Source organism: Ambystoma mexicanum, chromosome 2q (genome assembly GCF_040938575.1).
Source record: "Ambystoma mexicanum isolate Mex_15411 chromosome 2q, UKY_AmexF1_1, whole genome shotgun sequence".
Taxonomy (NCBI): Eukaryota; Metazoa; Chordata; class Amphibia; order Caudata; family Ambystomatidae; genus Ambystoma; species Ambystoma mexicanum.
The window spans coordinates 1,383,792,786-1,383,810,022 of NC_090924.1; the positions used below are offsets into that span (position 1 = coordinate 1,383,792,786).

The window sequence follows — 17,237 nt, forward strand, 5'->3', positions numbered from 1 at the left end:
ACGTGTCAAATCTGTCTGCAAAAACCAATGAAATTAGTATGTTTGAAGTGTGCAAAAGCAAAATGACCATTCCTTCTAATACGTTCATGTACAGTTCTATCTTTGAGATCATTCGTATTAAAATAAGATGAGGTCATGACAGGTGTGCACCTTTGAATTCCTATAGCGAGTGTTAATATTGCAATCGTTTGATATTGAAGCTGGAGGGGGGGCTGGTCCTGGGACATTCCAAGAGAACACACTTCTCTACAGTGGGCGATTTCTTTTATTTTGTTTTGCTTCCATGAAATAAAGATTTAATGCAGTGTTAAGCCCCCGTTCCAAGGACTGGTACTGGGGTGGGAGGGAGAGGGGTTGATGGTCCGGCAGCCCGAGTTAACGGCCTGAGCGAAGTCAGGGTCCTTAATGGGGGCACCGAGCCGTTATCCCCCATTCCATCCCTTTTAACGGGTGCTTAAGGCATTAGCACCTGGGCTACAAAAGCAGTAACCCGGAGTGCTAAAAAAGGTATTTTCCTTTATTCAACTTGACGCACGTGGTGTCCCGTTCAACGAAGGAAACTACTTTTCCAAGATGCCCACCATGGAGAGGGAAGCAGGGCTCATATGGAGCCCCTCTTCCCTTTCCATGGTGGCCTGCAGGAGAGGAGAGGAAGAAGCGGCGGTGGTGGGGAGTGCCACCGCCGCTTCAATAAGGTAAGTGGGTGGTGGGAAGGACAACAAATAAATAACGGGCCTGAGGGTGGGGGGAAGATGACGGCGGGGGAGCGGTTGCCAGGTGGGATGGAACACAGGATTTCATCAGCAATTCAAGCCTGCGTTCCTAGCCACCTTGTTGGCTGGCTCCCCCAGCCAGTGTGCTAATACTGCTTAGCATCTGAGAACAAACTCTCACAACTGCTGTTAGCAACACACCTTGCACATTGAAAGGTTAGGACCCTTTTTACCCAGCTCCTTGCACGAACGTCCTTATTGTGGCCAACTTCCCTGAACTTATCCAGAACTATTGAAAAGTTGGCAGCGTTGTAAAAGCCCCCCACAAAGTCGACACATTTCAATTATTCAGAGTTCCGATTAGTAAATTCACCCTAATTCCCACTCATCAAATATATTTTCTCAACTCACTCCTAGAAAACTTTCATTTGTACCTTATTGATTGCTGCCCACTCAGCAGCCTGTGAGATGTGTGAAAGCGAGGCAGGCCCTCCTTTTTAGCTATCAATGTGTTGCATTCTGGCACATACACGCCCAGAATGCAAGGCACAGTTGTCAGTAAGCCACGAATGGATACCCGTAGCAAATGTGACAACGGCCCTCTTGTTGAAGATGCCTTTCATAGTCACAGAACCCGAATAAAATATGTTTAACCCCTTAACTGCCAGGCTATTATGCAAGTCTATGCAAAAAGGACGAACATACTCGTCCTTGGCACTTGAGCTGTGAAAACAAGAAATACATGTAACCTCCATTGTAGCATTCTGATGGAATATTCTGGATTAATGAGCAATAATCACCCATCCCCTGTGCTATTATCACTAGCACGAGGACCGTGTTAATAGCCCTGAGAACAGCGCTGGTCTTTAACAACGTTATAGTTATTGATATTAGCACCCTGGGTTTGATAACTGGGCTGCTAATAGCATTTGCTTCTCTAAAATAATGGAACGCAGTGAGTGAGCATCCATTTTGTTTGAGAGAAATACGAATAAAATAAATCGCCAAAGTTTGCAATCATGAGGATTGAATTGGGCCCCGGGCAGAGACTTCAGTGGCGGGCAGTTGGGGAAGCGGAGAGATGGCAAGTTCAAGATAAGTAGGGATGTGGTATCGGTGGAACTTGGGAAACGGCAGGGGGTGGGCAACTCGGGAGGTCAGCGAGGACTGCCGAGTCAGGAAGGAGGGTGGATGGGAGCCCAGCTCGGAAACCAGGGCTTGAATCGCTGGATTCAGCCAGGGGTTGTGGCCAGGGTGTAGGAACCATTGGTTCCTGCGCTTGGCAGGGTGCTAACACAGCATGGTGCCCATACAATTATCCTTCGTATTGATAGATAGAGTACATCCAAATCATGTTAATCAAATCACAAGTCACGCGGTCAAACAGAAGCTTCACAGGAAATGCAAAACCGTCTCTAGATCTGATAAACCATTTGGGCCTCATTACAAGTGAGGCGGTTAGGGGTTAACGGCTCCGATAAAGGTTCCGGCGCCGTTAACCCTGTACCGCCTCATTACGAGGTCCCCTCGCGGGACCCGCTCTGGATGTCTGGTCAGACCAGACGTCCTTTGTGGGTCCCGCGAGGGGACCAGCATGCTAACAACGGGCCCGTCATTAACAGGCCCGTTGTTAGCATGCTCCCCATTCCCATTGAGCCCTATGGGGTCTCAAATGGAAATGGGGATGGTCCGGGTCACCTGAATGAGGAAATACTGGGCCCTCCAAGGTCAGAATGGCCCGGTATTTCCCCATTCAGGGACCACAGAACCGATTTGGAGGCAGCCATGCCCTTATTAAGGGCATGCCCTTATTAGGGGAATGGCTGCCTCCAAACTCGTAATGAGGCCCATTGTGTTTACAACAAGACTGGGCATAGCTCTCACCCTTCCACATCAGAACCGAGACCAATTGCTCACAACAGGTGACACAAATGTGTTAGCCTCATAGCACAAACATTTGAAGAAAAATCCAACTCCTGACACCTGTTGAGGGAACGGGATCTTTTAAGTTTTGGTTGATGGCTGGTGAAAGCATTACTGGTCAACTTTTGCCTGGTAGAAGCTGTGGAGATCAACTCAGTCTTGGTTGAAATGCTTATATGATTTATTGACACTTTAAAATTGTTGCATAATATGATTGACTAGTTTTCTGCTGCACGTGGGGATGGGGTGCATAATGAGTGAGTGGCCTAAGCGACTCCAAGATGGTGGGACCATTCACTGGACTGTAAATACTCTCTGGGTAACCCTTAATTATCCCTCTTGCCTGGCTGCACTGCACCAATGAGACTCCATTGATCACCATCCTCAATTGTCCAGGCAAGGAGTTTTCTAGGGCTGGGCCATAATGTTTTGTTTTTGCTGAAACTCAGTCCCATCCGGCTTATTCACAAAAAAGTTCCTGACAGTTAAATGAGTCACTAGACACCAGGCTGACAATAAAAGGATCTCAAAGTGTGTTGGCTGGTATTTCTTTATATCCCCCATAGGCCACCATGTCCAACCAGACATGGCTTACATTTATTTTGTAATCAAACTACCACCAGGCCTTAGGGGTGCACAATTATATATAATTTGGATAAGGAGTGACCACAATTAAATGATGTCTATCGCTATTTCAACTTTGGGCTTCAGCAGGACGTTTCCAGGAGGGCATATTTTACGGTTGCCAGTCATTTGGTCGAAAACAATTGGTCGACTGGACAACTGGTCGAATCAATTTGGTCGAAAACCAAATGGTCGAATTTTTTTATTTTTTTTTTATTTTTACCCCTTTTTTTTTTTTTTTGGGGGGGGTTCCCGCCCAACCCCCTTTTTTTTCTTTCTTTTTTTTTTCTACACGAAAACCCACAAAACACATATATAAATAAAAAAAAAAAAATTCGACCATTTGGTTTTCGACCAAATGACGTCGACCAAATTGCAGTCGACCAGTTTGTAGTCGACCAAATGACTGGACACCATATTTTACTTTGTAACTGGCATGTTTGCCAAAGTACATGTCAGCTGATGGGGGTATCAGAAGACTGTTAGAGCAGAGACACACGTTTGCACTATACTTTTCAGCACTGAACATTATGAAAGTGACGTCTGATTAGCACATCTCAATATCTGAGAGGAAATGACTAGCATCCTTACTTATTAAAAATTAAAAAGCTCTGTCTAATATGCGCTCACAGATGCCATTCAGTCGCACTGTCAGCCTCTTTTATTCTCCAACGTGTGGAATGTAGTGTGTGCTGTTACATGCCGCCATGGAAGCAGAGACACGTTAGATAGAAATTATATGACAAAGGGACATTACAAAAACTGAACAAGCAGAGTACAAGCCAATAGGGTTTGGCTTTCATGTGTCAAGTGAAGGCTCACATGCCACAACACATGTCATGCCATGATTCAAGACAGCAACAACATGTGCACCATTAGTGGCAACATTCATGGAAGTACCAAACAGAAAACAGGCCCACTTTAAAATGAAAATAGGGCAATGCAAGCACGGGTATGTCAAGCCTCGGGCATCTGGAACTCTTTTCATTGTACTGACAGCAGAGGCTACCACTTGCACTAATGCACACAGAGATTCGTCAGTGGCCAGCAGTTCACAATGCCAAAAGCATACACAAGGAAGCAAAATGGACACATCAATCAGGCGGCTGTGTACTCAAACAAATTCGCCACCAACCACTAAGACGGTTTGCTCCATTTCATGTTGCTAAAGCGACACCTGTGAACCACCTCCTACGAAGTAGCCAAAGCTCGGCCTATGGATCTCTACATCACTGTGGTGCCAGTGATGCGCTGGGCATGGCCTCTCCTGGCACACGGCTCGGTTCCATTGCCTGCATGAGTGAGACTTGTGCTTCTGAAGTCCGTGATGCTCTCTTTCCCCCCACCCCACCTCCTAGCAGAGAGCAGCGGCCCCCTCTCTAACATGGTGGAATAACAGATGTTTGGAGGCTTTCCAGAGCTGCCCGCTCGATTCTCCTTCTCTTTGTTTTTCGCTTTTGCTACAAAACGCCCGGCGGTTCCACTGGGGCCTTCCTTTTGTAACATTTAATTAACTGTAGACCGCTCTGACCTTTGGCGGATCTGGGCGCCGTTTGTTAAGGGTTTCCGATAGCTGCCATTGACTGCGCTGGATCCTGCCGAGGTGAGCTGCTCAAACCGAAAGGGTCCAGAGCTTCCCTTGCAAAGGAGAGAGAAATGGCAAAAAAGAAAAGGAGGGAGCGCCAGAGAGCTGTGGCCAGAGAGGAGACACAGCGATCAGAATTTGAGATTGAGAGTTGGACGGGTCCCGTTAAGGGATACCCGAGTCAATAACGGTACTGCAATTTGCGGTACCGTTATTGACGCCTTTCCCCTTCCCATTAAGCCCTATGGGGGCCCAAATGGGAATGGGGAATGGCTTTTACAATGGGGACTTACCGTCCCACCAAGGTCGGACTGGACCGGTAAGTCCCCATTGAACGAGGGCGGGCACGGTCATGTTATTGGTGCTAGTCATGGCGCTAATAGCGCCATGACTAGCACCAACCTCGTAATGAGGCCCAGATACTGGAACCTAGTGCTGGGTGAGCTTGTTTGTGGCTAACCCAGACCAACCTACATTGAGCTGCAGAGATTAGCGGTGCAGCGGAGTGAGGGAGGGAGCAGCAGAGGAAGGAAGGAAGAGAGGTACAGAAGGCCTCATTCCGAGGTGGGCGCAAAGGGATACCGGGCACCGGTAAGTACATCTGTGCCGGAATCCCTTTGCGCCCGATTCCGAGGTCCCTTAGTGGGTCCCGCTATGGGCACCTGGTTTTACCAGGCTGGCTTAGTGGGCGCCGCTAAGGGACCAGAGAGCTAATAACGGTACCGTTATTACCGTTATTAGCTACTTCCCCATTCCCATTGGGCCCTGTGGGGGCTCAAATGGGAATGGGGAATGGGTTTTTCAATGGGTACTCACCGGTCCCTCCAGGGTCAGAATGGACTGGTAAATCCCCACTGAACCAGGTCGGACCCGGACCCGGTATGGGAGGTAGTCATGGCACAAATAGCACCATGACTACCCCAATCTTGGAATGAGGCAGCCAGCGAAGGGGGAGAGTGTGTCATGTAGATAGCTAGGGTAACAGGAGGTTTGGCTGTAGTAGAGAATTGCTCGCAATGTGTTGTCGCATTTAACCACAAATGTCGGGGGGAGGGGTGAGTGGAATAATCATGGTAGGGGGGCACCCCCCACATACATTTGTGGTAAAATGGCATTAAAGAAAAACATTATTGAAAAAGTATCCCTCAATGAAATACATTTGAAGAAATCACAAATAACCGATACAGAATAGTAGAGAGACGGGAGGGCCAAAACAGGACTGGATGGAGAAGTAATTCAAAGATAGGAGAAGAAATAAAAAAATACAAAAAATAAGAAAGACTTATTGGACGGGTAACGATAAATATGTATGAAGTTCTGGTAAAACTTTTTTTTTTTAAAGTGATGGCAATTGCGTTACCAACTCTTTTTTGACAGTAACAGACGTGCTGCCACGTTAACCACACCAACAAATTGTGGAGTAACCTCCTGCAAGTTTTCAAAGGTAAATCTTCCACTTGAAGTCCAAAAATCAATTTCCCACAAGGAAGTGCCACTCAATAAATCCAACGAAACTCCACAGGGAGTCCTATGGAGACCGAAAAGGAGCTCTGCCATCACTTGTAATTCTGCAATTATTCCACCACCAATCTGAGTGGTAATAACAGTACATTATTTTATTGGTAATTCTGCAGTACCGCAGTACCGCAGAATGAGAGCAAACTCAGATACGTACTCCAAGTCCTTAGAGGCTGGAGTTCGGCATCAATTGTGTTATAAATTAAGTCTCGAAGTAGGTCGACATTTTCTCTGAGTGAGAATGAGGGCGAGAGTAAGTCCTGCAAACAGGATCCAGCTGTACAATGGGTAGGGCTGGGCCTAGGATGAGGGAAGGCTTTGGTTTCGAGGTATGGTTCGGTTTATGTATGTTGAAGTTTTAAGTAGATATGTTATGAATGATCCAGGGTGGAAATATGGTCCGCATGGGTTTTTTAAAAGCTGCTCGCCCAAAAAGGATGCCAGGGAGTGTAGGGTTCACAGATGGCCCAGACTTAGAAAGGTCATCAGGTCAGCTGATTTGGATTGGGATAGGCTGGTTTGAGAAAAGTTTAGGTTGGGTTTGTCTGGGTTAGCGTACGGTTGAGTTTGGCTGTGAAGTTGGGGTTCGGGTTACGTTTTACTGGTTTGGGGTTAATAATGGATTGGGTTGGGATGCAGTGGGACTAGGTACGGCTGACAATGGGTTGGATTGCTCTAGGTTGAGCCTGGAGCGTGTGATTGGGATGGGTCTATGACTTTGGGATACAGCTAAAGTGGGTTTAGCCTTGTGGGGAGACTTCAACACAAACATCTTTTTAATAAAAAGAGGTTCAACAGTGTCTACAACTTGTTTGAAATTAACGCATCCCAGTTGGGTTTAGTCTCATCAATAGGGTCAGGATTAGACAAAGGATTTGGGATGGGATTTACAAATGGCACCTAAAAAAGAAAAAAAAAACATTACATTTGACTTTTATCTCACGATTCACGCTGGAGCCCGGCCTCTATGCGTGTGGCCGGGTATCGCTTCATGCTGGACGCTGGCCTCTATGCGTGGAATCGGGTTTCACTTCATGCTGTAGTCCGGCCTCTATGTGTGGGACCGGGTATCGCTTCATGCTGGAGTCCGGCCTCTATGCGTGGGATTGGGTATCGCTTCATGCTGTAGCCTGGCCTCTATGCGTGGGCCCAGGTATCGCTTCATGCTGGAGTCCGGCCTCTATGCGTGTGGCCGGGTATCGCATCATACTGGAGTCCGGCTGTATGCGTGGGATCGGATATCGCTTCATGCTGGAGCCCGGCCTCTATGCGTGTGGCCGGGTATCGCTTCATGCTGTAGTCCGGCCTCTATGCGTGTGGCCGGGTATCACTTCATGCTGGAGACCGGCCTCTATGTGTGGGACTGGGAATCGCTTCATGCTGGAGACCGTCCTCTATGCGTGGGACCGGGTATCGAAACCACGCTGCCCTGTGTTGTGTTGCTTCAGAAACAAGTACATAGCTCCTGAGCTATCCCTAAACACTAGCTCTCGGTGGTATTCCTTTGCAGGAGAGTCTTTATAGTGAATACTTTGTTCCTCTACATGATGACATTGAAGCAGGTGGAACCAGTGTCGACCGCCATCTTCGCATTTCTTTAAAGATGAACTCTCACATTGACAAATTGCTTCCTATTTGAAGTCTCTGGACTTCCCCTTTGACTAGAAAGTTGTGTTATGTTTGAAGTGTAGTGACCAATACGCCTGACTGTATTCCATGATGTTAGTTGCGTGCAGACATCTGGGGTCATGTGCCGTGAAGGCTTGTTCGGGTAAGGATGGCATTGGACATAATTCCAACAAGTTTGCAGTAGCGGGGGCTGCTTTTGTTGCTGAGGGGTGGATAATAGGGCACCAGTGGGAGGCTGTGGAGAGCACTCAGTACCAGAGGGAGCCGGGGCCGCGGCCACCCCTCACCCCCCCTCCCTGGCTCCGTCACTTTAACTTGGTGTACGAGGTAGGGCTCAAAAGCCCTCACTGTTTGACGGACACCACGGCATGCTGTTCTGCACACTTTGTTATAAATTAATCTTTTCTCACTAAATGAAGTTGTGAATAAGAATGATATAGTGGCATATATTAACCTTGGCAAATAGTCTGAACAATCTCAGTAAAATGGAGGACTCGGCCAGCTCCACTTTTAATTCAAGTGTTGGCAACGCTCTTGGGTCTGCCGCTGCCCGATGTGACTGGTAATCGATCAGCTTAAATGTTTGAACACGCATTACACAGTGCACTTGAATGCACACAGTTGGGAGCACCTTGTGGCTCTGCAGATACAGGATAACACAGAGCAGCGCTTGCATAGCCCTTCATGCATGCCGCCAGTTATAACCACATACCTGTGCACACAATCCCCTCCCTTGTGAAGGACGCTACCTAAAATTGGCATTGGCGGATGGGAGTTAAAAAAAAAGGTGTGGCCATTTTGTAATGATTCCGTTTACTGAGAATGATGTGTCCCGAACCACATTTGGGCAGTATGGGCACCACATATGTGTGGTCATTGGGATAAATCATATTCACTGTATTACCATAATTGTCTAACACTATGACCTTTTAGAAGTCTGATAGCCAGAAAACCAAAAAGCTGGCCCGCGGAGCCCCTTATCTACATGGCAGAGTAGGAAGTAAGGGCTAGTCTCTGGGTCTTCTTCCCTGAGCCTCAACATCTTATTGCAAGAGTGACAATGGCTGGAGGGTGGGAGACAAGGGATACCGTGCAAGAATGGTATATGGGGTATCTAAAAGAAACCAGGGACCTAATTAAAAACTTGTTAATAGGCTCTTCAAGTGTTTAATGCTATACTACAGTGATACTATGGTGATATTGTAATCCTTAGAATGCAGCCATTAATTTCCATTAGTGCCCTGCCTAGGGGAGCCATCCAATCAGGTGGCTAGGAACGCGGGCTGAAACTGGCGATATCAGGCCACGTTCTAAGCTCCCTGATGGCCGGTTACCTTGGCCGCCATCTTCCACCCACCCTCCACTCCCCTTTCTCAAAAAAAAAGATTCCTCCCATCCCCACTTACCTCTTTGCGGCGGCACCGATGCTGCCGCTCTGTGCGCACTACCCCTGATGACCTCCATGGAAAGGGAAGAGGGGCTCCATATTGGAACGGTCTTCGCTCCGGCCTTTGACTTGGACCACCGAGCTTTTGCCACCCATTCCAGCCCTTGGAGCGGGTGCTTAACACCACAGTATTTGCTTGGCATTTCAAGGAGCTTGATGAAATACTCCCTCTCAACATCCACTTCAGGTACCTGCATGCTGACCTTCTGTGGCATCTGCCACCCTTACAGTGCAGTTCTAAATGTACCTCAGGGGAACTCTGCCTCTCTCCTGAATCAGGTGAGCAGGGCTTTGCACCCAGCTTCAGGCCCAGAGTTTGCCCTTTTATTGCTGGAATCTGCAGTCCCCAGGCATTTCATTTAGGGGTCGCCAGATTTCGCAAGTGCGACCTCTGCGGTCTTCCTTGCGACCTCTGTAGTAGCCCTTGCGAACCCCTAAAAAAACCAAAAAAAAGTGTTTTTTGTTTCTTTTTCCTTTTTGTAATGCAAGCTCCTGGGCTGTGGCCAGCACCATGTGTCTCTTTACTTCTGGAGTGGCTGGATTTCTTGTTCAGGCCCCTTAAAAAAATAAGAAAAATAAGGAAAAGAGTGCCACAAGTCTAACACGTTGAGCACTGACCCTAAATAAGAAAGAATAGGAATACCAAATAATGTGTCTTTCTGGAATTCCATACAATATTGCTAGACTCATTAAAGGTTTATTTCAGGCACACTTCAGCGGGTGAGTCACTTATTTAGTCTGTTCTTAAACACCTCAACTCAGCCTTTCATCCATCTGAGGTCGATAAATGAGTACCAACACAGGTTGTGTGATATTGGGTGTACATTTTTTCTATATAAAGTGTTTAAGCGTAAGTGCTATATAAGAACACATCATTATCATTTGGTCATGGATGTCTGCTTACATTTACAGTAATTTGGTAATATGAGCCTATACACACTCTGATGATCATAACGCTACATATGGTGATCCATTCTTGTATGAAATGAACATCACATTATAGTGATATCGTAACCATATTTTTCGTAGTGTACAATGCTATGTGATGCCAGTTCCTGTTTTGTCAGTGGGTGAAATGTCGTGTTCCATCGCTTCCCGCGATATCACTTTGGGGTGGGGTCAAATGGCATCACTTCCTGTGATGTCATCAGAGCTCATGGGTCGTGCAATGTCACTTCCGCTAAACCTGGCATTTTGGTGAAATGACGTACCTGGTAGTCCCTTGGTCATATCCAAAAGAGCGGCCCTCTCCTATTTCACAATGGAAAGAGAACTTCTCTCCCAAAGTGGTGTCCATGACTTCGATGGCGCATACCTTGGCATGACTTGTGGTACATGATAAAACATTCTGTTTGAACTGTGCATGTTGAATACACAGTGTGCTGGGCACACCATGTTAAAGGTTGCCCTACCATGCCAACCGACCAACCAGGTGGTCTACTGATAATAGGCTGGTTGTCTATGTTTGACTGCAATACTGGCTCCTAAGTTACACGTATCCCTTGTTATATGGAAGTGTTGCGAGATCTGGTCTCTGAATTTGGAGAACCCATCCATCAGGCTGCTAGTTAACCACCATTGTATCCATCACTGTTGCCAGAGTATTAATGTCCGCCACGTTGGCCGATGTCTCTGGCCTATTGAAGAGTGGATGGATGCAGCCCATTCAGTATGTAGTAGCTCAGAAACTGATTTTTTACCTTTCCTTTTTGTGTTGTGCAGATGCAATTTTTTGGAATAGCATTCCCAATTTCCTACGAAGGCCACCCTCATTTTCTCAAATAAATAACTGAATTGAGCAATAGTGATCGATGGTCCTGTCTGGCTGTCAATGTTTTTTGTAGGATGGGGATTGGGGAAATATTTGAGGATATTACTTACTGTAATTTATATGTGTTAGGTGATGGAAGATATTTATTATTTAGTTGTGTGAAACCCTGTTTAGGGTACCTTCGATTGCAATCTATTGATATTTTGGGGCAAATGGTTCTCATGTCTTCCCTCATCTTCCTCGGCTTCCCTTGCAGAATGTGGGGTTTTCCACTAACACCCTAGAACTTGTGATTGTCGTCCAGAACTTGGTGGTGTGGGGGAATTCCTTTGGTGACAGCTGCAGAGAGGGTGGCGATATATGGAGACAGAAGAGTTCCCTTCTCCACCCGTTCACATGCACAAACTTCACGTTGGCGTATATTCAAGTGTAGTTTTTGTCTATTATTTTTGGGGAAAAATGTGGGATTGTATGCAACATATGTTTTCGTTTCATGAACCTCTGCCACTGGGTAATTTGATGGTAGGTGTCCTAGTGAACCCATAAATGCCCACCACCCAATCCCCTGATTTATTCTGTTTTTTCATCTTTGTTGCTTTTCACCTAATTGCATCCAACTGGAAAACAACTCAGACGTTGTCCCGATATCTCTGGTGGAACTCGATTTGTTCTTTTCATAGAATTGAGAAAAAGTATGCCTTTTCTTGCAAGAATGTGCCTACATTCCAAAGTAAATGGAGTGTTTTTACAGCATATTTGTCATAACGTTTCACATTTCACTTAATTTCAGCTAATAATCCCCTCTTCTCTCTCCTATTGTCTCACTTGTATGTCTAGGCTGTCTCCCTTGTGAGCCCTAATTTGAATATTTTATAGTTATTAGTATCAATGTAGCAAAATATCGTATTTAAATGTGTATTACTTTTACATGTATTAATTAATATGTAATGTATTTAATAATTATTGCATGTTACAAATTATTCATCAACAATTTGTATGTTTATCAATTTGTTGTAATGTTCTCCTAAACATTAATACAAATAATTTAACAAGGAAGGGGAAACGAAAAAAGAAAAAACGTCACGTTGGCGTGATCTGTGCCGAGTGTCGCCTCATGACAATGTGATGAGTGAGTGTAGGCACGCTCTGAGCACTGAAGAAAAGGAGGAGCCCCTACCCTTCATCAACTTTCGGAATCTAATGGATATCCTTCCGCCTAATTCCCACGCACAATGGAAGGAGCCCCAGTGAGCAAGACCCAGTGATAGCCTGGCAAAGGTACCCACACTGAGAGGCATAGAGTTTTGATTTAGGACTAAGCATGAGATGGTTAACTGATCTCCATGCTTGTGGGATCGAGCACTAGAGCACACGACGCTAGCATGCAGGATGTGCGCCCTTTCTACCGCTGTGATGCATACACAGTGTGGTGTGCCCACTGTGGCATTGGTTGCCTCTGTCTATTTCACCAGCCCTATCTGCTGTAAAGTAGGCACTGTTGTGGTGGATACCTGAGTGGCGAAAGTGTGCAGCGACCTGAGCATTTGTTTGTGGCTCTAAGTATGTGCATTACATCTACCCGCATAAAGGCTAATTATGCAAAGCACTCGCCTCCCACCAGCATTCCTTCCATCACTATGTAGAAGGAAAATAAAGTGTGGACGCAGGAAAATGTGTTGAAACGTGTGACCCGGTCTTCAAACACGAGAGAAAGGGACATTTTCTAATGAACTTCCTTGGGTATGAAGGACAACAAGCTTATGCGACACTCCCAGATGTAATAGAAGGGGATTTAGGTAAAGAGGTGCTCTGTGACTTTGAAGTTGCATTAAATAAACTAGATCTATGTTTCAATACACAGATAACCACCATACTTGAGATGGTATTACTTTGAGAGTAAAGACCTGGAGGAAGGGGAATCTGTGAAGACTATGTAATTGTGCTATGGCATTTGGTCCTTTCAAGTAACTAAACAAGTGAGTTTGATGAACATATAAACGATCAATTCATGTTGAGGCATTAATGTGAGAAGAATTATGGAAGAGTTCGTGGTTTAAACACAACCACTGGATCCACAGGAACCTTCCCAGGTTTTGGGAGCAAATTTAGCTATGGATGTGTTTGAGCCTGTCTCTATGGGAGGTAATTGGCATTCTGTTATTGGTATTGTGTTGATGGATCTTTATTCCAAGTGTGTAGAGGTTAGTGTTGTTCCTGATCCGAATGCAGGTGTTGTGGTAAAATTTTTGGAGGGTGTGTTTAAGAGAGGGGGTTATCCCACAAGTGTTCTGCCGACAATGAGCCAGGATTTAATATGAAATCACAGGAAGAATTTTGAAAAACGTGTGGAATAATGGCTAAGAAAACACTGTTTTATCACCCTCAGGTGAATTGTGCCATAGAGAGAGTAAACCTGTGTTTGATGGAGGTGATATCACAACGGGAAAGTGCGGAGTAAGTAGGAAGATGGCTATTTTAGGGACGTTGATAGCTCTCTGACTTTTGCCTCCTGGAGTAACCAGGAATTCTGCCTTTGAGATGATGAGGGGAAGTAAGCGACACACAAAGGTGCATCCAGCATAGTTGGACAGTGTGAGGAGGGCATGCTCTGACGATGGAATAGTAACAGAGAAGATGAGGGCAGTGCAGGCAAAGCCACATTGTTTGCCAAGATGCGAAGAGAGGGGTAAAGTAGATCAAGGTGAGAGTGGGTGATTACTTTAAAGTACGAAAGCCTGTGATTGCACACGAGGGAGACACTCTCTGTGGGAGACCCCCCAAAGGTTGGAGACGTCTCCAAGGGTGCCGTGCACATGGAAACTACATGGAGTATGGCTAGAGTGGTAAAAGTCATTCCACCAAACTGGAGGTGTCCATGCCGAAGGAGTTACACCTGCTTTGACATGATGGAGGACCCATTGAGCATTTGTGTTTTGCGTTGACTTTCGAGGGGAAGTGTGTTGGGATGACCTGACTCATCTTCATCACCCTCACTTGTAGAATGTGAGAGACAGTCGCTGTGAGAGTGCAGAGAGATGAAGGTGCAGGGGCTCCCTTCTCTATCTGTCAACCATGTGCACACAAAAAGACATGTTAGAATTTCTCTGACAGTCAGGTTTGATACCGTACGCGCTTTATAAATGGTCTCTCTAAATAAATAAATAAATGCAAAAATACGTAGATACATGAATGCATAAGCACCCATTGCTACTCCAGGGGCCGTTTACACGTGCAGTAGACAATTGAAAAACGTTATTGGACCCAACTGGGAGCAGGAAGGCCAATGTAAGATTTTAACAGCTAGTCTACAAAAGTGTGAAACCCAAGATCCAGGTAGGATGACTTGGCACAAGTGCAGGATTCGAACCCTAATGCAAACACGCAGTACCACACTATGAGCAAGCCGTGTTGGCCAGGGGTAGCAGTTTCCAGCAAGTCTTCGAATCGTGCCAACCTTTTTGTATTTTCTCAGTAGGTTAATGTTACTGCAACAGCACGTTTGAAAGATATTACCACTGTCACGAAAGTGATTTAGGAGCACTCTAGTGTTCTCTGAAGTCACTCAAAACATTCTGTTCTCTGTGGTGTACAGTGCGACCCAGCAACACTAGGCTACATATTATTATGGAAATTGAAATAATGGCAAGCGGTTGTACATTCACAGCCACCATTTATATGGAGCTCGCAACAAAACGACTTGTCTCCTGGTTTTAGACTAATGGCTCTTCCGATACTTACACCACAAGTATCGACTCGATTCTGCCCAGTCTTGATTAGAGACCTCTGGATTAGTGCCCGACTATCATGTTCAGCGGTTTGTAGAATCGTCCTCATTTTCAGTGGGTTTTTGTGTGTTTTGTTCCCATAAACCTTTAGAACTTTTCCAGCTATATGTCAGGGGAAATTCGAGGTCACACGTGAGTAAATGTCACAAGGTACGGGAGGATAGCTCTGTGGCAATGCGCGTGCCTTGGAAGCAAGATCATGCTGAGCAAACGCAGGTTCGAATTCCACACCTGCGCTCGAAAAAGAACAAAAAAAAACACAAGTGTGTTATAAATAACCAGCCCTTCCACAATGAAACTAGTGCCTAGATATCTACGGGTTATGTGTGATGCAAATACATGCAAAATTATTATAATAATAAATTAGGTCCATGGGAGGGAAGGTTCCTGCCATTCCCCAAAGGGTCATTCCCCACTGCCGCTCCTGCTCCAGGTGCTGAGTAGATCCTCTTTCTATTTCTATTGTGTTGTTGTGGAGAGGAGCAGGTCCACAGGGAGCAGTGGGTGATGGGGGCAGGAGAAGGAGGCATAGGGGTTATTTTAGAAGGTGCATGAGGGTTAGTTTGTAAACCCCAAAGGTATACAATAGAGCTGTTCAGCTGTGTGCCTCACATTTCTATGTCATACTTGTGAGAAACTTTGCACAGCTTTGCTTCCAATTACACACACATCTCTGCATTGAGGACTCAACCCGTTGTGCTATCATAGGGCGTCTTATATTATCTGTCAGTAAATACGCTTTCTGTGTAGCATATGCAGAACATATCTGTAGATACTGAACAGGAACATAACCTATACTCTGTAAGGGCCCCCGAAGAATCCCCACTGTGGCTGTCTTTGCCAGCATTAAGCATTACTGTGATTTTCATTGGCTAAACAGTCCTATTGGGACGCCAATTGCAACATGTCTCTTGCACATACACACCAGTCTTCCCAAAGCAAGATGGTGTCTGTGGCCAGATGAATTACATCTACTATGCTTGGCTTCCTGTAAATTGATGGCACCAACACATGCAAAACATGCTGAGGTGGCAGTGCCTAAGAACTGTATTCTCTGTATTGAGTGGATTAATGCAAGCATTGGTTCATTTATTTATTTATTTATTTGTATAGCGCACTACAGCCCAAAGGCATTGAGGCGCTTTTACCTGAAGTTGTACATGGTTTAGTGATATTTTACTACAGACATTTGGACACGAGAAGAGCAGAAATTGTAAGCCTGGAAATGCCATCTGGACAAGCATGGTCTAAAGCGAAATGAGCTTGGAACTAGTGGGGCAATGCCATTGGGTACGACAGAACACTGAAAGATGAGTAGGAGCTGGGTGATTGTGCATGCTCTGGGCACTGGTCAAATGGCACCAGAGTGAGGCACTACCAAGGGACGGGGTGACACGATCGCGGTGGGCAGGGTGTACTTCACTAAGTGGTGGGAATCTTGGCTGGAAGAGGAGAAGACTTTGTTGTCGAGCGGGCAACAAAGTTAGGTTTTGAAAACAGGCTCACTGGCGTATCTGTCATGCCAACTCCCACAGGGGCGTAATATCACCAGGTTGCCATCGTTGGTACTTGCACCCGAAGACCAGATGCAAACGCTAAATCGCATCACATGATGTCAATTACTATTAGTACAGGGAATTCATTAGTGTCCTTCACTGAGCCAATCAGAACCTTCAGAATGCAGTCAATAATTGCTTTCCGATCACTCTGATTTGCGAAGCTGATAAGAAAACATTATAAAACATTTATTTGACTTTTCTGCATTTAAGAAGCAGCAGTGCCATTTCCCAGCGAGATTTCTTTCAACACAGACACTTCATCCCTGCATATATCTTTTTTCATTTCTTTTCACCTCATCTGAAATGACAGTCTACATCCTTTTGAAAGTATAGATACACTGTTGCCTTTTACCCAACGCATGCTCATTTTAAAAGCATTCCTTTTCATCCAAGCTTGCAATTAAAATGCTGGCATTATAAAGACAACCATGTTATGTAAATACAACAAATTAAAACCATGTTTAAAATATTAACGCATTTTATCCATTTCCTTTGCTATGATGTGATGCCGGAGGATAACTCAGGGGCAATGCGCTTGTCTTGGAAGAAAAACAATGCATAGCAACACAGGTTTGAATTCCGACAATGCATAGCAACACAGGTTCGAATCCCGGTCTATAAACTTGACTCCGTTATTAGGCACTTTATAAAAAAAAGAACAATTATGTATGTCCTTCACTACC

The 17,237-nt window shown here is 45.5% G+C and overlaps 1 protein-coding gene across 1 annotated transcript in view; it reads left to right on the plus strand.

Moving 5' to 3' along the window:
* The window catches only part of ZNF385D (zinc finger protein 385D), a 694,135-nt gene that overhangs the window by 125,072 nt on the left and 551,826 nt on the right, over positions 1-17,237 (plus strand). The window lies entirely within an intron of this gene.